At 49.0% G+C, this 13,078-nt stretch overlaps 1 protein-coding gene across 4 annotated transcripts in view; it reads left to right on the plus strand.

Annotated features, from left to right (window-relative positions):
• The window catches only part of MSI2 (musashi RNA binding protein 2), a 393,577-nt gene that overhangs the window by 66,112 nt on the left and 314,387 nt on the right, over positions 1–13,078 (plus strand). The window lies entirely within an intron of this gene.

The raw sequence follows: 13,078 nt of genomic DNA on the forward strand, positions 1-13,078 counted from the left end.
GCTTCTGTTTGTTGTTGAATAATGACTCGGGAGGCTGGATGGTAGTTTCCAACTTCTTTCAGTCAGCAAACTGGACAGAGGGCGGCCAGCGCAAAGGAAGGCTGTAGGCTTGAGCGTTCGGCACCGCTGTGGTTTGCCGTGGCTCTGGGTTTTGTGGGCGTTGCACACAGTGTGTCTGTGTCTCTTGAATGTCCTCTGCTCCCCGCTTGTACTCTAAAAGCTTCAACTTATTCTGCCTTCTAAACAGGTAAAGGACACCTGCATGATTCGGAGCCTGGTAAAACTTTGGTCTCAGTGTTCCTCATCCTTGGGCCCTGGGGGTCCTTGGTCTGTATCCTCATGGTATTGAAGAGGACGGGAGCTGAAAACACTTGGGCTTCATTCTGTCTCTTTCTGGGGAGCATCATTAATGTAGTCGAAGGAGCACTGGCGGGGGGTGGGACCCTGGAGTTCAAGTCTCCAGTGCACGTGACTCGAAGAAGACTTTGATGTCTTTTCTCGGTGAAATGGAGAATTGGATTACGTTCCTTTCCTGACTCCAAAAGGTTTTGTGTCTTTGTGTCTCAAAGCTCTTTAAACTAAATAAAATGAAACTTCTGGAAGTACTGACCCAGGACACACTGTCCTGTCTTTTCCCCGTCTATGTTTCCAAAAGGTTTCTTGATGAACCCTCAACCAAATCAAACCGTTAAACAAAGACACTTTGTTTCTTCCAGTTCTCTGAAGCCGGGAAGGGGCACGGATGAGGGATAGGAAGTTGGGTTTCCAGTAGCTTCTCCAGTAGGAGAGTTGAGATGTCACGGAAGGAAATATGGGACATGAGTAGACCGTCACTTTACCATGGGTAAGCCATGCGGGGGCTTAGCTTTAGTTCTGCCACCTCCAAACAAGACCTGAGAACCCTAAGACATACATCTGTGCAGGAGGGATGTGAGCGTGAACCCCCTAGTGACTCCTGAAGCCCCGTATCACGTGACTGCTGGTGTTTAACCCTCCTTTCTGTGAACCTCCCTCCATGTCCTGTGTTCCCCAGAGGCTGTCTTGGAGCACTGAAGGCATATATCAACCACCCCCAAGGATCTGCTTATTTACAGAGAAAGGTTTTTTTGTAATTCTTTCTGTTTTGTAACTTTACTAAAGCGTCTAGGGTGATAGTGTCTCACAGAGAGCTACACACTCAGACTCTTGCCCCGGCTGTTTATAGATTTGCCTTCTCCTGAGTTGCTTGTAGTGTTACAACCTTGCTTTTAAAATCCTCCTAAAGAAAATGTCAGCGAGGACATTTGTCTACCACCTTATTGTATTCTGTTCTTATTACTAAGTGAGAAATTCTGTGGAAATTTAGTAATAAGAAAAGTTTGGTTCTCTTAGAGAAGCTGATAAGCTTTGCTCCTTTTGATAAAGACGGTTCTATAAATGATCACGTTGCCCTTTTTACCTGGGCTGCCAGGAAGCGTAGAGCCAGATGTGAACAGTCATCGGCCTCATTAGTGGTGTATTAATCATATACCTGGCGATGTGCATGATTTTTAAAAATTTTAAATTTTATTGCTGGTTTCATGTCTCTTTTTGTTAGTCATCTCAGGGCACTTGTGCAAAACAATGGGGTAAAAATACTTTAAAAACGAACACACAAAAAAATAAAAAAGAGACGGCAAAGATTTCATGCTGCTAGAAAAATGCAAAAACTTTCTGAGAGAGACTGAGACTAATTCTGATTAGTGTAGTCTGTAAGTGCATGGATTCAGGAACCAGACAGCGGAGGCTCAAATCCTGGCTCTATCACTTTATTGGCTGTGTGATCCTGGGCAAATTATTTCACTTCCCTATTCCCCGGTTTCCTACCTGCAAAATAGGGATGATAATATTTCCTTCTCATAAGATTGCAGTGAGGGTTAATGAGTTGGGTAACACCTAAGACCCTAAGAACTGTGCCTTAGCACATATGAACAGCCCCTGAGTTTTACCTATTACTAGCAAATTACTACTGTCTGGCATTATTTTTTCCATTTCCTTGGAAATTTCACAATAACATTTGATCTCTTTCCGCTTCTTTTTTTTTTTTTTTTCCAACTCTGATTTTTCTTAGGCTGATCCTTGATTTACCCAGCCAACTTAATCCTGGCGTCATTAGCCAAGGTGTGGTTGTACTTTAAAAACAATTTTTTTTAATAAAGGACAAAAAAAAAGATGTGTCTTCTATGTTTGACATACTTCTCCAGAAGATCAAGAAAATGATGAAGTACTTTCTCTTGTCCTCTGCTACTGTATGGCTTCCCCGGCCCCTGTTTATCTGTTTGACCAGCTGTGAGGGCTTCACTCCGATCTGTCACCTTAGAAGGTCACTTTGCTTCTCTGTGCCTTAGTTTCCTTATGACATCACAGAGATCTGTTCCACCCCCCTGTTACCTCCAGGAAAGTGAGAGCTCTGTCTTCCCTCACCCCTACACATACTCAGTGGCCACTCAGTAGATATTTGCGGAACACATGGATGGATGGAGATTTAAGCCTCTGCTCCGCTGCCTTGTGTGTTTCTTCTGAGTTTGCAGTAAGATAAGCAAAGTTGAGAGTGGGTTTAGAAAGTCAGAAGTACCCTTGAATGAAAGGGTTTTTGATTCGTATTTCTTCCCTACTCTTTGACAGTGGCAAAATGCTGATAAAATCTGAGAGTGGGATGAAATGAAACAGCCCATCAGGGTCCCCTGCCATCTGGGTAGGTGGTGATTAAAAATGGCAAGCCTCACAGCTTCCCCGGTGGGGCCGTCTGGGCGGCCACTGAAGGTGAATGTGCACAGGGGCTCGGCTCTAGGGGCTGCCTGAGGACTGGTAGGGCAGCTGGGGAGCACCTTTGAAAGCAGCACTCCCCAAGATCTCATTAAAATGTTTCCTCCAATGGATTGAGCTGAAGCAAAAGGGAAGAGAAACAAGCTAAGGCTAGTAGGAGACACTGTATGACGAATTCAGCAACAATTAAAGCAGAAAGACTTGAGCACATTGTGCATTTTTAAAAAAATTTTTTAAACAATGTCCTGTAGTTATCCCCCTTCCTTCTTGGTGGTCAATTTCAAATAAGCATAATCTTTGTCTAGTAGCCTGGCCGCCAGGGTTGCATGTTTATTTTCATGGCTATTCTTTTTTTTTTTTTTTTTAATTTTTAAAATGTTTGTTTATTTGAGTCAGAGCACGAGGGGAGGGGCAGAGAGAAAGGGAGACACAGAATCCAAAGCAGGCTCCAGGTTCCGAGCTGTCGGCACAGAGCCCGATGCGGGGCTCGAACCCACGAACTGTGAGATCATGACCTGAGCGGAAGTCGGACGCTCAACCGACTGAGTCACCCAGGTGCCCCTTTTCGGGACCATTCTTTTGCATTGCACAGGAACCCATCAGTGCCAGGGTTGTTGTCCTCTGGACATATTTTGACTGTGTTGATGTCCTCCCGAGCACCCCCCACCCCCCACACACCCCATCCTTGAGAAGTTAGCAAGCATGAACTGTAGATTTTTTTCTGAAGTGGCTAATGTTTAAACAAGGGTGGGACATGGTAGAACCTTAGACCTGTACCTGCTTTGCAGTCAAGAGACTACAAAGAAGTGAGCTGGCTCACCGCCCTACATTTATTTATTTATTTATTTATTCATTTATTTATTTTAAGTGTTTATGTACTTAGAGAGAGAGAGAAAATGAATAGGGGAGGGGCAGAGAGAGAGGGAAGGAGAATCCCAAGCAGGCTCAGCACTGTCAGCACACATCCTGATGTGGGGCTCGATCCTGTAAACCGTGAGGTCATGACCTGAGCCAAAAGAAATCAAGAATCAGATGCCTAACTGATGGAGCTACCCAGGCGCACCCCCCCTGCCCCGCCCCCACCACTCTACCTTTATTTAGATCAGCCACTTCTTAAACTGGATGAGAGCATCTAATCTGTGCTGGAAGACCCCAAAAAATGATGAGATGGCTTGTTGTTCATTTGGGTTTTGACTAACCATTTCACTATGGGAGGGTTCTTGTTGAATTCCGCCCAGAGCCCTGACATGTTTTCCATCCATCCTTCCTTGTGTCATCCAGCATGGAGATGGAAAACAGTTACATTGGAGAGGCATATATTTTTAATTAACTAATTAATCAGGTATGTCAGCGTTGGCACACGACAGCCCCTGGGTCACATCTGGCCCACCACCGGTTTTCATAAATAAAGTTTTATTGGAACTCAGCCACACTCACTTGTTTATGTATCATCTGCAGCTGATTTCGTGCTATAGCAGCAGAGTTGAGTAGTTGCAGCAGAGATTGTAAGGAATTTGCTGTCTGGTCCTTTATGAAAACGTCTGCTGCCTGTTGGCATATATAAGAAGCACCTACTATGTGCCAGGAGCTGTTTTAGGCACTGGCAATGCAGCTGGGAGCTTAACAAAGTCTTGACAATGAAATATCCGGACGAATGATTGCAGTATGTCAGTTAGCGATCAGGGCTATGAAAAAATAAAGTAAGTAAGGACATCGAGACTGACGCGGGGAGGAGAGTGTTATTGTCCGTAGGATCATCAGGCAGGACCTTTATTGGGAGGTGCTATTTGTGTGGATGCTTAGGAGTGCTCTCTGGGGACAGCAGTCCAGGTGCAGGGCATAAGGATGGCAAAGCCCTGGAGGCAGAGGCTTGCTTGGGTGAGGAATAGCAGGAGGGTCTGTGTGGACTGGATTAGGGGCTAGTGGAAGGAGGCAGGCGTGGACAGGCAGAAAGACCAGATCACTAAAACCCTGGGAAGGACACGGGCATTTATTCTGCATGTAGGGGGAAGCCACAGTAGGATTTGAGCAGATGATTGACAAGCGATGGCTGATACTTTAGAAGGACTTGCACCTGCTACGTGGCCTGAAGACTGCAGAGGGGCAAAGGTGAAAGCAAGGAGGCCAGCTCGGAGGCTGCTGTAGTTGTCCAGGGACCGGGTGGTGGTGGGAGGAGGTGGCGAGAAGTAGTTCGACCCCAGATATGTCTTGAAGGGAGGGCGTGTGGGATCCGTTGACCACTGGGATGTGGCAAGTGTGGGAAAAGGAGAATCGAGTAAGGCCGAGGGTTTTGACTCCTGAGCAACTAGTAGCCTGTTCCGCTGATGGGGATGACTGGCAGGAGCAGCTGTGGAGGTGAAGCTCCGCGTTCGAAAACCTTTTTGCTTTAGATGCATCTTGCAGTGCCTTTCAGTTTTGTTGATTGCCTCCTTTGCAAAGGAGGCAATCAACAAATCTGAAAGGCAACCGACAGAATGGGAAAAGATATTTGCAAATGACCTATCAGACAAAGGGCTAGTATCCAAAATCTATAAAGAATTCACCAAACTCCACACCTGAAAAACAAATAATCCATTGAAGAAATGGGCAGAAGACATGAATAGACACTTCTCTAAAGAAGACATCCAGATGGCCAACAGGCACATGAAAAAAATGTTCAACGTCGCTCCTCACCAGAGAACTACAAATCAAAACCACACTCACATACCACCTCCTGCCAGTCAGAGTGGCTAAAATGAACACATCAGGAGACTATAGATGCTGGAGAGGATGTGGAGAAATGGGAACCCTCTTGTCCCATCGGTGGGAATGCAAACTGGTGCAGCTGCTCTGGAAGAGAGTGTGGAGGTTCCTCAAAAAGTTAAAAATAGATCTACCCTATGACCCAGCAATAGCACTGCTAGGAATTTACCCAAGGGATACAGGAGTGTTGATGCGTAAGGGCACTCGTACCCCAGTGTTTATAGCAGCCCTTTCAACAATAGTTAGACTATGGAAAGAGCCTAAATGTCCATCAACTGATGAATGGATAAAGAAATTGTGGTTTATATACACAATGGAATACTACTTGGCAATGAGAAAGAATGAAATATGGCCTTTTGTAGCAACGTGGATGGAACTGGAGAGTGTTATGCTAAGTGAAATAAGTCGTACAGAGAAAGACAGATTCCATATGTTTTCACTCTTATGTGGATCCTGAGAAACTTAACAGAAGACCATGGAGAAGGGGAAGGAAAAAAAAAGAGAGGGAGGTAGCCAAACCATAAGAGACTCTTAAAAACTGAGAATAAACTGAGGGTTGATGTGGGGTGGGAGGGCGGGGAGGGTGGGTGAGGGGTATTGAGGAGGGCACCTGTTGGGATGAGCACTGGGTATTGTATGGAAACCAATTTGACAATAAATTTCATATTAAAAATAATAAAAAAAAATGGATGCATCTTGCAATTAATACAGTGGCATTTCTTTTGTTTTGAGAAAGCTGTTAGTGATCAGTGTTGCATCTTATGGTGATTTGGACATGCAGGGATTGAAGAAATACTGTAGGAACCATCTATGGAGCTCTGCTGTGCCAGGAACCAAAATCTGAATCAGTTACGTGTTGCTGCGTAGCAAATGACCCTAGAATTTAGCAGCTTAAAAAAGTAAACATTTGTTACCTCACAGAGCATCTAAGGGTCAGGAATCTGGAGTGGGTTTAGAGGGACGGTTCTGGTTCAAGGTCACTCAGACAGTTGAAGTCAGCAATGGTTCAGGGCTGCAGTCATCTGGAGGCTCGCCTGGGGCTGGATGGTTTGCTTCCAAGTTCACTGCCAGGGTTTTTGGCTGGAGGCCTTGGTTCCTCCGCATGTGGACCTCTGCAGAGTGCCTGAAGGCTCTCACAGCCCTGCAGCTGCCCGCCTCCCCTCCCATCCCCCCACCGAGCTTTTGAACCACAGTTTTCTTTCAGCTGTTAAAATTCTCTTCTTGTCTCAACATTTTAGCCTAGGTTTCCAGATGAGGAAACTGAAGCTCAGGGACGTTGGCCACACACAAGCCAGCTAATTAGACTAGGACACCATCCTTGGTAAGAGGGACCTTGTTTTTTTTTTTTTTTTTTTTTTTTAAGGCCCCACCGTGTTGCTCGTGTCCTTCATTGGCACCAGGAACCACTTTGGGGTCCAGCTTCAGCTGTTTGGTGGTGTTGGTGGGGTCTATACTAACAAAAGCAGAGCTTAGAAATCACCTTGTTGTTTTGGAGGGTCATTTTGTCTTCAGCCCCCACCCCCACCCCACATTCTTCACTCTCTTTCCTTAGTTTCCAGCCCTTGTGGCTGGGGTGTCTCAGGGGCTGAGTTGTGCTGTCCCCCCGGGAAGGCACTTGCCCCCCGTGTCGCTGGCTAGCCGTGATGCTCTGGCGTGGCGAGCCTCTCTGGCTGCTGTTCTGTGGCTCTTGCCCCCCGTGGCACCAAGCAGCTGGTGTTGGCCCCACCGCTGGGTCCTTGGCTGGGTGGTCACTTGGGTCCCGGGGTCCTACTTCACATCATGGGCTGGTCTGCTGCCAGGCCCAAACGTGGCTTCTTCTGTCTTTTCCAGAAGTAATGGTTATTAATATTTTTTTTTTCAAATGAGAGAATGAACGCCTGCTCCTTACAGAAGATTTACTGCATATAGAAAGCATCAAGAAAAGAGTCCATAATCCCACTACTTAGAGATAACAACCATTTAATGTATCGTGGTATATTATCATTTTTGTGTGTACATGTCCGTTTAGAAACAGAATTGGAAAAAACCAGAATTGGAATTATACCATGGTGTGTGTGTGTGTGTGTGTGTGTGTGTGTGTGTGTATTCGGTTTTCTCATTTAGTAGTGCGTTATGATAATTTCAATGTGTCGTTTGATGGCTGTAAAACCACAGTTTTAATTGCTGCATACCACTCAATCATCTCCATGAAACATGCGGATATATTTTATTTTTTCATGTTTATTTATTTATTTATTTTGAGAGAGTGTGTAGCATGTGTGTGTGCACGCAGGGGAGGGGCAGAGAGAGAAGGAGAGAGAAATCCCAAGCAGGCTCCACATTGTCAGCACAGAGCCCGAAGACGTGGGGCTTGATCTCCAGAACCGTGAGATCATAACCTGAGCCGAAATCAAGAGCTGGGACGCTTAACTGACGGAGCCACCCAGGTGCCCCTACACGTCTGTGTTTTAAAGATGCCGTACTGCCGCGGACAAAATGTGTATGGATTTAATTTCATAACACACAGTAGAGCACAGAGTAGAGCAGAAAAAGGCTACAGGTTGGAACTTAGAGGTCTTGGATCTGAGTCTCAATCTTGCCCCTTTGACAAGTTATTTAAATTCTGAAACTCCTTTATTTAACGAGTCTCCTTATTTAATAGATAATTAAATTCTGAGTTTCCTAATCTGTCACACATGGGTGACACTATGTACCTTATAATGTACAGAGTCCACGAGAGAATTCCTCTACCAGTCTTTCACAAACTGCAAGTTGTGTTATTTTTGTTAAAGACCCTGGTTCCATTACTCCCATGTCAGTCTCCTGGCCGTCCCGCACTCACGGCTTTGGAGTCAAGGCTTTTGAATGTTTGCTCTGGTATCCTGTCCAGAGGAGGAGGTTGTGTTTATGTTATGGAGAGGTGGTCAGGAGGATGTCTGATTAGAGTCGATAATGTCTCTTAGGTAAGCAGGTAGCCACAGGAAGTTTTGATGGTGGGGGGGGGCTTGGGGGGGGAGGAGGGGGGCAGGGGGGGGGGGGGGGGCTGGTGCTGGAAGAGGTGTCCAAGCTGAACCTGACCCTGTCCGTGCTTTGGGGTTTGTTTGATACGGGGGTCAACACTATCTGTAGTCAGATAGGCAAATGGGAGAATCATCTTCCTGAACATGCCTCTCGTAGGAATGGGGGGAATGGGAGAGAGAGTCCTTTCCTGGCAGGACTGCAGGGACCCCAGGCGGTGGTCGTGTGAGGGCTGCTTTCTACAGCTAGGAGCATCCTGTGACTGTGCATCACCTGTGTACTGTGCTGGGGCTTCTCTAGAAGGGACAGTGGCAGGGGCCAGGCTTAGATGGGTCTTGAGTTAAGAGAAAGGAGGGGGAAATTAGAACCTGCGTGGGTTCCCTGTGGCTGTTAGGGGAACACACGTCGGCATTTGTGGACTCACGAGTGGAGACGCTGGACCAATTTTGTTTGTCTGTCTACGTTGCAGGTAGGTTTCCTGGAAGGGAGCTCCCCTCCCACCCTGTCTTGATTGCACTGCATTCTCAGCACCTAGGACTCTGTTCTCCGTAGGGCAGGTGTTCAACAGATGCGTGTTGGATGAGTGGCCGAGGAAAGGAAAATGTCCCAAGTAAAGGTGACCAGCCCAACCAGAGACAATTGAAGCGTGTTGCCAAAAAGTTTTTAGAGTATAGATCCAGGTGGCGGGAGGGGCTGGGTGGGATCCTGGGCAGTCACCCTGGACTCAGTTTGCTCCTCGGACGAGTGGGGATGATAAACCTGCCCTGCAGGGGTGAGGGGTGGCAAGAACGTGTATGCCACATTCTGTCCCCAAGGAATCTCGGGAGCCCTTATCATTGGGCAAACAGGAGCCGTGGGGAAGGCAGAGATGATGTGGCCGCACGGCCACGTTGGCGCCTCTGGAGCTCATTGGTGGCGCGATATGGGGCGCGTGGCCATTCTGTGCCCACACTTGTGTTCAGGTGTCCGTGGGAGCATAAGTAAGGACTAAACGGCTTGGCAGGTCCTTGGAACACTTGTTGCGTTCCCGTGGCTGGGGACCTTATCCGGTAGGGTCTGCGTAACTGCGTAACTCCGAGCGGGGCCTCTGCCGTGAGGAGCCCGCTGTTGTCGATTCACTGATCCAGGGAAGCCATCCCCGCCTGTAGGCCTCTCCGTCTTCGTGGTGTGGAAACAGCTCTTCCTCATTTCGACCCCCGCTATGGCTTTTTGTTCAAGGCTGTGGTTTTAGGGAGCGTAATTGAGTTCCACCACAAAGGCAGATAATGTGGGGATGAGCAGTTCGTGAGGCGACTTCCTGCCCTCCCTCAGACCTCCCTGCCATCGCCTCTACGAGGGCCAGCCTCTAGGAGGGCCGACCGTCGGGGAAGGAGACGCACTTCCCTTTGTCTTCCTTGTCGCCTTTGCAAGGAAAGCCCTTTATCTGTTCTTTTAATGCACCTGGCCTGTGAAGATTCTTTCCAGATCGATTTGGCTTGTCAGGGGTGCCAGGCTTAAGTTCTGAGTCTTCTAAAGAAGAGGGGGGATGGCAGGGGGTGGGGGGTGGGGCGCTGGGGATCAGACTTTCCTTCTCTTTGTGGCTTTCAGAAGAAAATCACGCATGTTAAAATAAATGATGCAAATATCTGTATTTTATGTATCAAAGAGACAAATGGCACAAATGCAGATTATAGGGTATTCCTTAGAACTGTCCATCACGCGGTGCTCCTGGGAGAGGGAGGCAGGCACAGAGGTTCTGTGGAGCCCTGGCTTTGCTCTGGGGCAGCCTCCAGGGGGGCGGCCTATTTAGGTCATTGTCTCATGGCTTGATTCGGGATTGTCTTCAAAGCCAACCGGGTTTCCAAGCGCTTCATCTTCCATGCACATGTGAAAAAGGAAAAGCCATTTCCATTTTCCCGTGTTTGATCTGCACTGACTAGCCTTCAGCTTCTGCCTCCACCTGCGAGGTTACTTCTTCACTGGCTGAGGGACCGGCAGATCCGGTAGAGCTGGTGTGCTCGGCTCCCTCCTCCTTCGGTGTTCGGTGGCCGTTTTGCATTGGGCTCTGCTCTCGTGGATTCCGGTCCGCGGCGGAGAGCGCTGGAGCGCGGTTTCCCAGCCTTTCTCCTTTGCAACCAGGAGGCCGGCGTGTCCATTTTTCCCTCCCAGGAAAGATCCTTCGTGTAAGCGTCTGAGCATGTGACCCGTGTTTAGCTGGAGCTGCTTCTCTGTTCCGCCAGTGGGATCTCCGTCGCCAGGGAGGACCTTTGGACCTGTCACTCCTGGAGCCTTTTCCTTCCCATCGTCTGTGCTCAGTGTGTTTTGGACCGTGGTCTTCTCGAAAGTGGTTCCCCACGGGCCCCTGCCCCTGTGTGGTGGTCCTCCAAGAGCCCTTCCGTAGACAGGATCCGAGTCTGCCGCTTTAAAGTAGACTTGTGGGCCTGGGGTGCCTGGGTGGCTCAGTTGGTTAAGCACCCAGCTCTTGACTTCGGCTCAGGTCACGCTCTCATGGGTCACGGGTTCCAGCCCCGCATCGGGCTCCGCACTGATAGCGTGGAGCTTGCTTGGGATTCTCTCTCTCCTCTCCCTGCCCACCCCGTCTCTCAAAATACATAATTAAACTTTTTATTTTTATTTTTATTTTTTTTAAAGAAGTAAAAAAAAAAGTCGTGGGCCTGCGGGAAACTGAGTAGTCACGTGATGGACAACTAGAGTGTTGGAGTCCAGCCCCCTAGGTCCCGGTGTGGGTTCCAGCCCTTCCTCACTGTTGAGTGTGTGTGATAATGAACATTTCTTGACCATTTGCCATAGGCAGGCTCACCTTAACTTGATGTTGTCTGATTTAGTCCTCACAACAAGCCTGTGGGAAAGGTTTTGTTCCTTATGCCCTTTTCCCTTTTATTTGGCTTAACGGGGCCCAGATTCACACGGCCCGAAGGCGGGCTGCTGTCCGGATCCCCCACCCTGGCAGCCAGCCACTGCACCGTCGTCCCAACCCTGTGCTGTGACTTCCCGACGCTCCCGAGGGGGCCTCTGTTTCCCATCTGCAGAATGGAGACACAGTTCTCCACGTTCTGCGGGGTTCTTTTGAGGACAAAATAAGATAAAATGTCATGGCTCAGTACTTGGCACAGAGGAGGAGTCCAGCAAATGTTAGTTCCTTTCTTTTGTTCCTCAGGGACAAGGGGGCGAGGCATGGGAAACAAAGGGACATTCATGTCCTGCTTGGCAGCTTTGGTCGTTAGGAGGGCAAGACCAGAAGGGGAGAGCATGGGGGACCCCCATCATTGCAGCCCCTCATTTCACCATAGAAGTCTTCTGAGCACTGGCCTGCGGTGTTCTGGGGCCTGGGATGGTCGGCCAGAAACTTCTCTCTGCAGGAACGTGTAGTAGGAAGCGTTGGCAGGTAGACACTGGGGACTTAACTGGCATGGAGATTGGGTGCTTGTCCTGACTCAACCGGGCTTGGCGTTGGGCCCTGGAGACCCAGCGTGCGCCTGTCTGTCGAGAGTTCCAGTGTCCCGGACACTGTCATGGGTGCAGGAGGCTGGTCTCTGGTCACTACTGCCATCTCGGGCTGCTTGTCCTCTGTAGTTGTCCCTGCCGTGGCCCCAGGAGGGAGCCTCAGCAGGAGTCGGGCTTTTCCTTTGAACCTGGATTTGCAGTGCTTTCAAAATATCCGGTTCTCTGGTCCATTGAAGCGAGATTCGAGATTCGAGATTCGGTGCTGCTAGGGGGTGTGGGTGGGAAGCAGGAAGTTCCAGGCCTGGCGTGAGAAGGCTGTTCTTCTAGAACATAGATATTACGGGAAGCATGGGTAGGGGCTCCCCACTCAGAACTGGGACTGGGGTGGGCCAGGGAAAGAGGTCAAGTTGGAGAGTCTGGAAGGACAGTTAAACCAGGGGGAGAAGCTGGGAGGGTGACCCTTGGCCCTGTGGGGTCCCAGCCTGACCTGGGAGCCTGTTAGAAACGCAGAAACTCAGACCCCAGCCCAGATCCCTAGAATCTGCATCTTTCTCAAGCTCCCCAGGTGACTGCAAAGGAAGGTCTGAGAAGCGTCGCCTCAGGCTTTCTCTGGAGCTGTTGGGAACTAGGATTATACCCTCCCACACACCTGCATTAAAAAATAAATAAATAGGGGCGCCTGGGTGGCGCAGTCGGTTGAGCGTCCGACTTCAGCCAGGTCACGATCTCGCGGTCCGTGAGTTCGAGCCCCGCGTCAGGCTCTGGGCTGAGTTCGAGCCCCGCGTCAGGCTCTGGGCTGATGGCTCGGAGCCTGGAGCCTGTTTCCGATTCTGTGTCTCCCTCTCTCTCTGCCCCTCCCCCGTTCATGCTCTGTCTCTCTCTGTCCCAAAAATAAATAAAAAACGTTGAAAAAAAAATAAATAAATAAAAAGTAGTAATGTTTTGGGGGCGCCTGGGTGGCTCAGTCGGTTAAGCTTCTGACTTCAGCTCAGGTCGTGATCTTGCTGTTTGTGGGTTTGAGCCCCACATCGGGCTCTGCGCTGACAGCTCGGAGCCTGGAACCTGCTTCAGATACTGTCTCCCTCTCCCTCTGCCCCCCCCCCCCCCCCCC

This window comes from Panthera uncia, chromosome E1 (assembly GCF_023721935.1).
Source record: "Panthera uncia isolate 11264 chromosome E1, Puncia_PCG_1.0, whole genome shotgun sequence".
Lineage (NCBI taxonomy): Eukaryota > Metazoa > Chordata > Mammalia > Carnivora > Felidae > Panthera > Panthera uncia.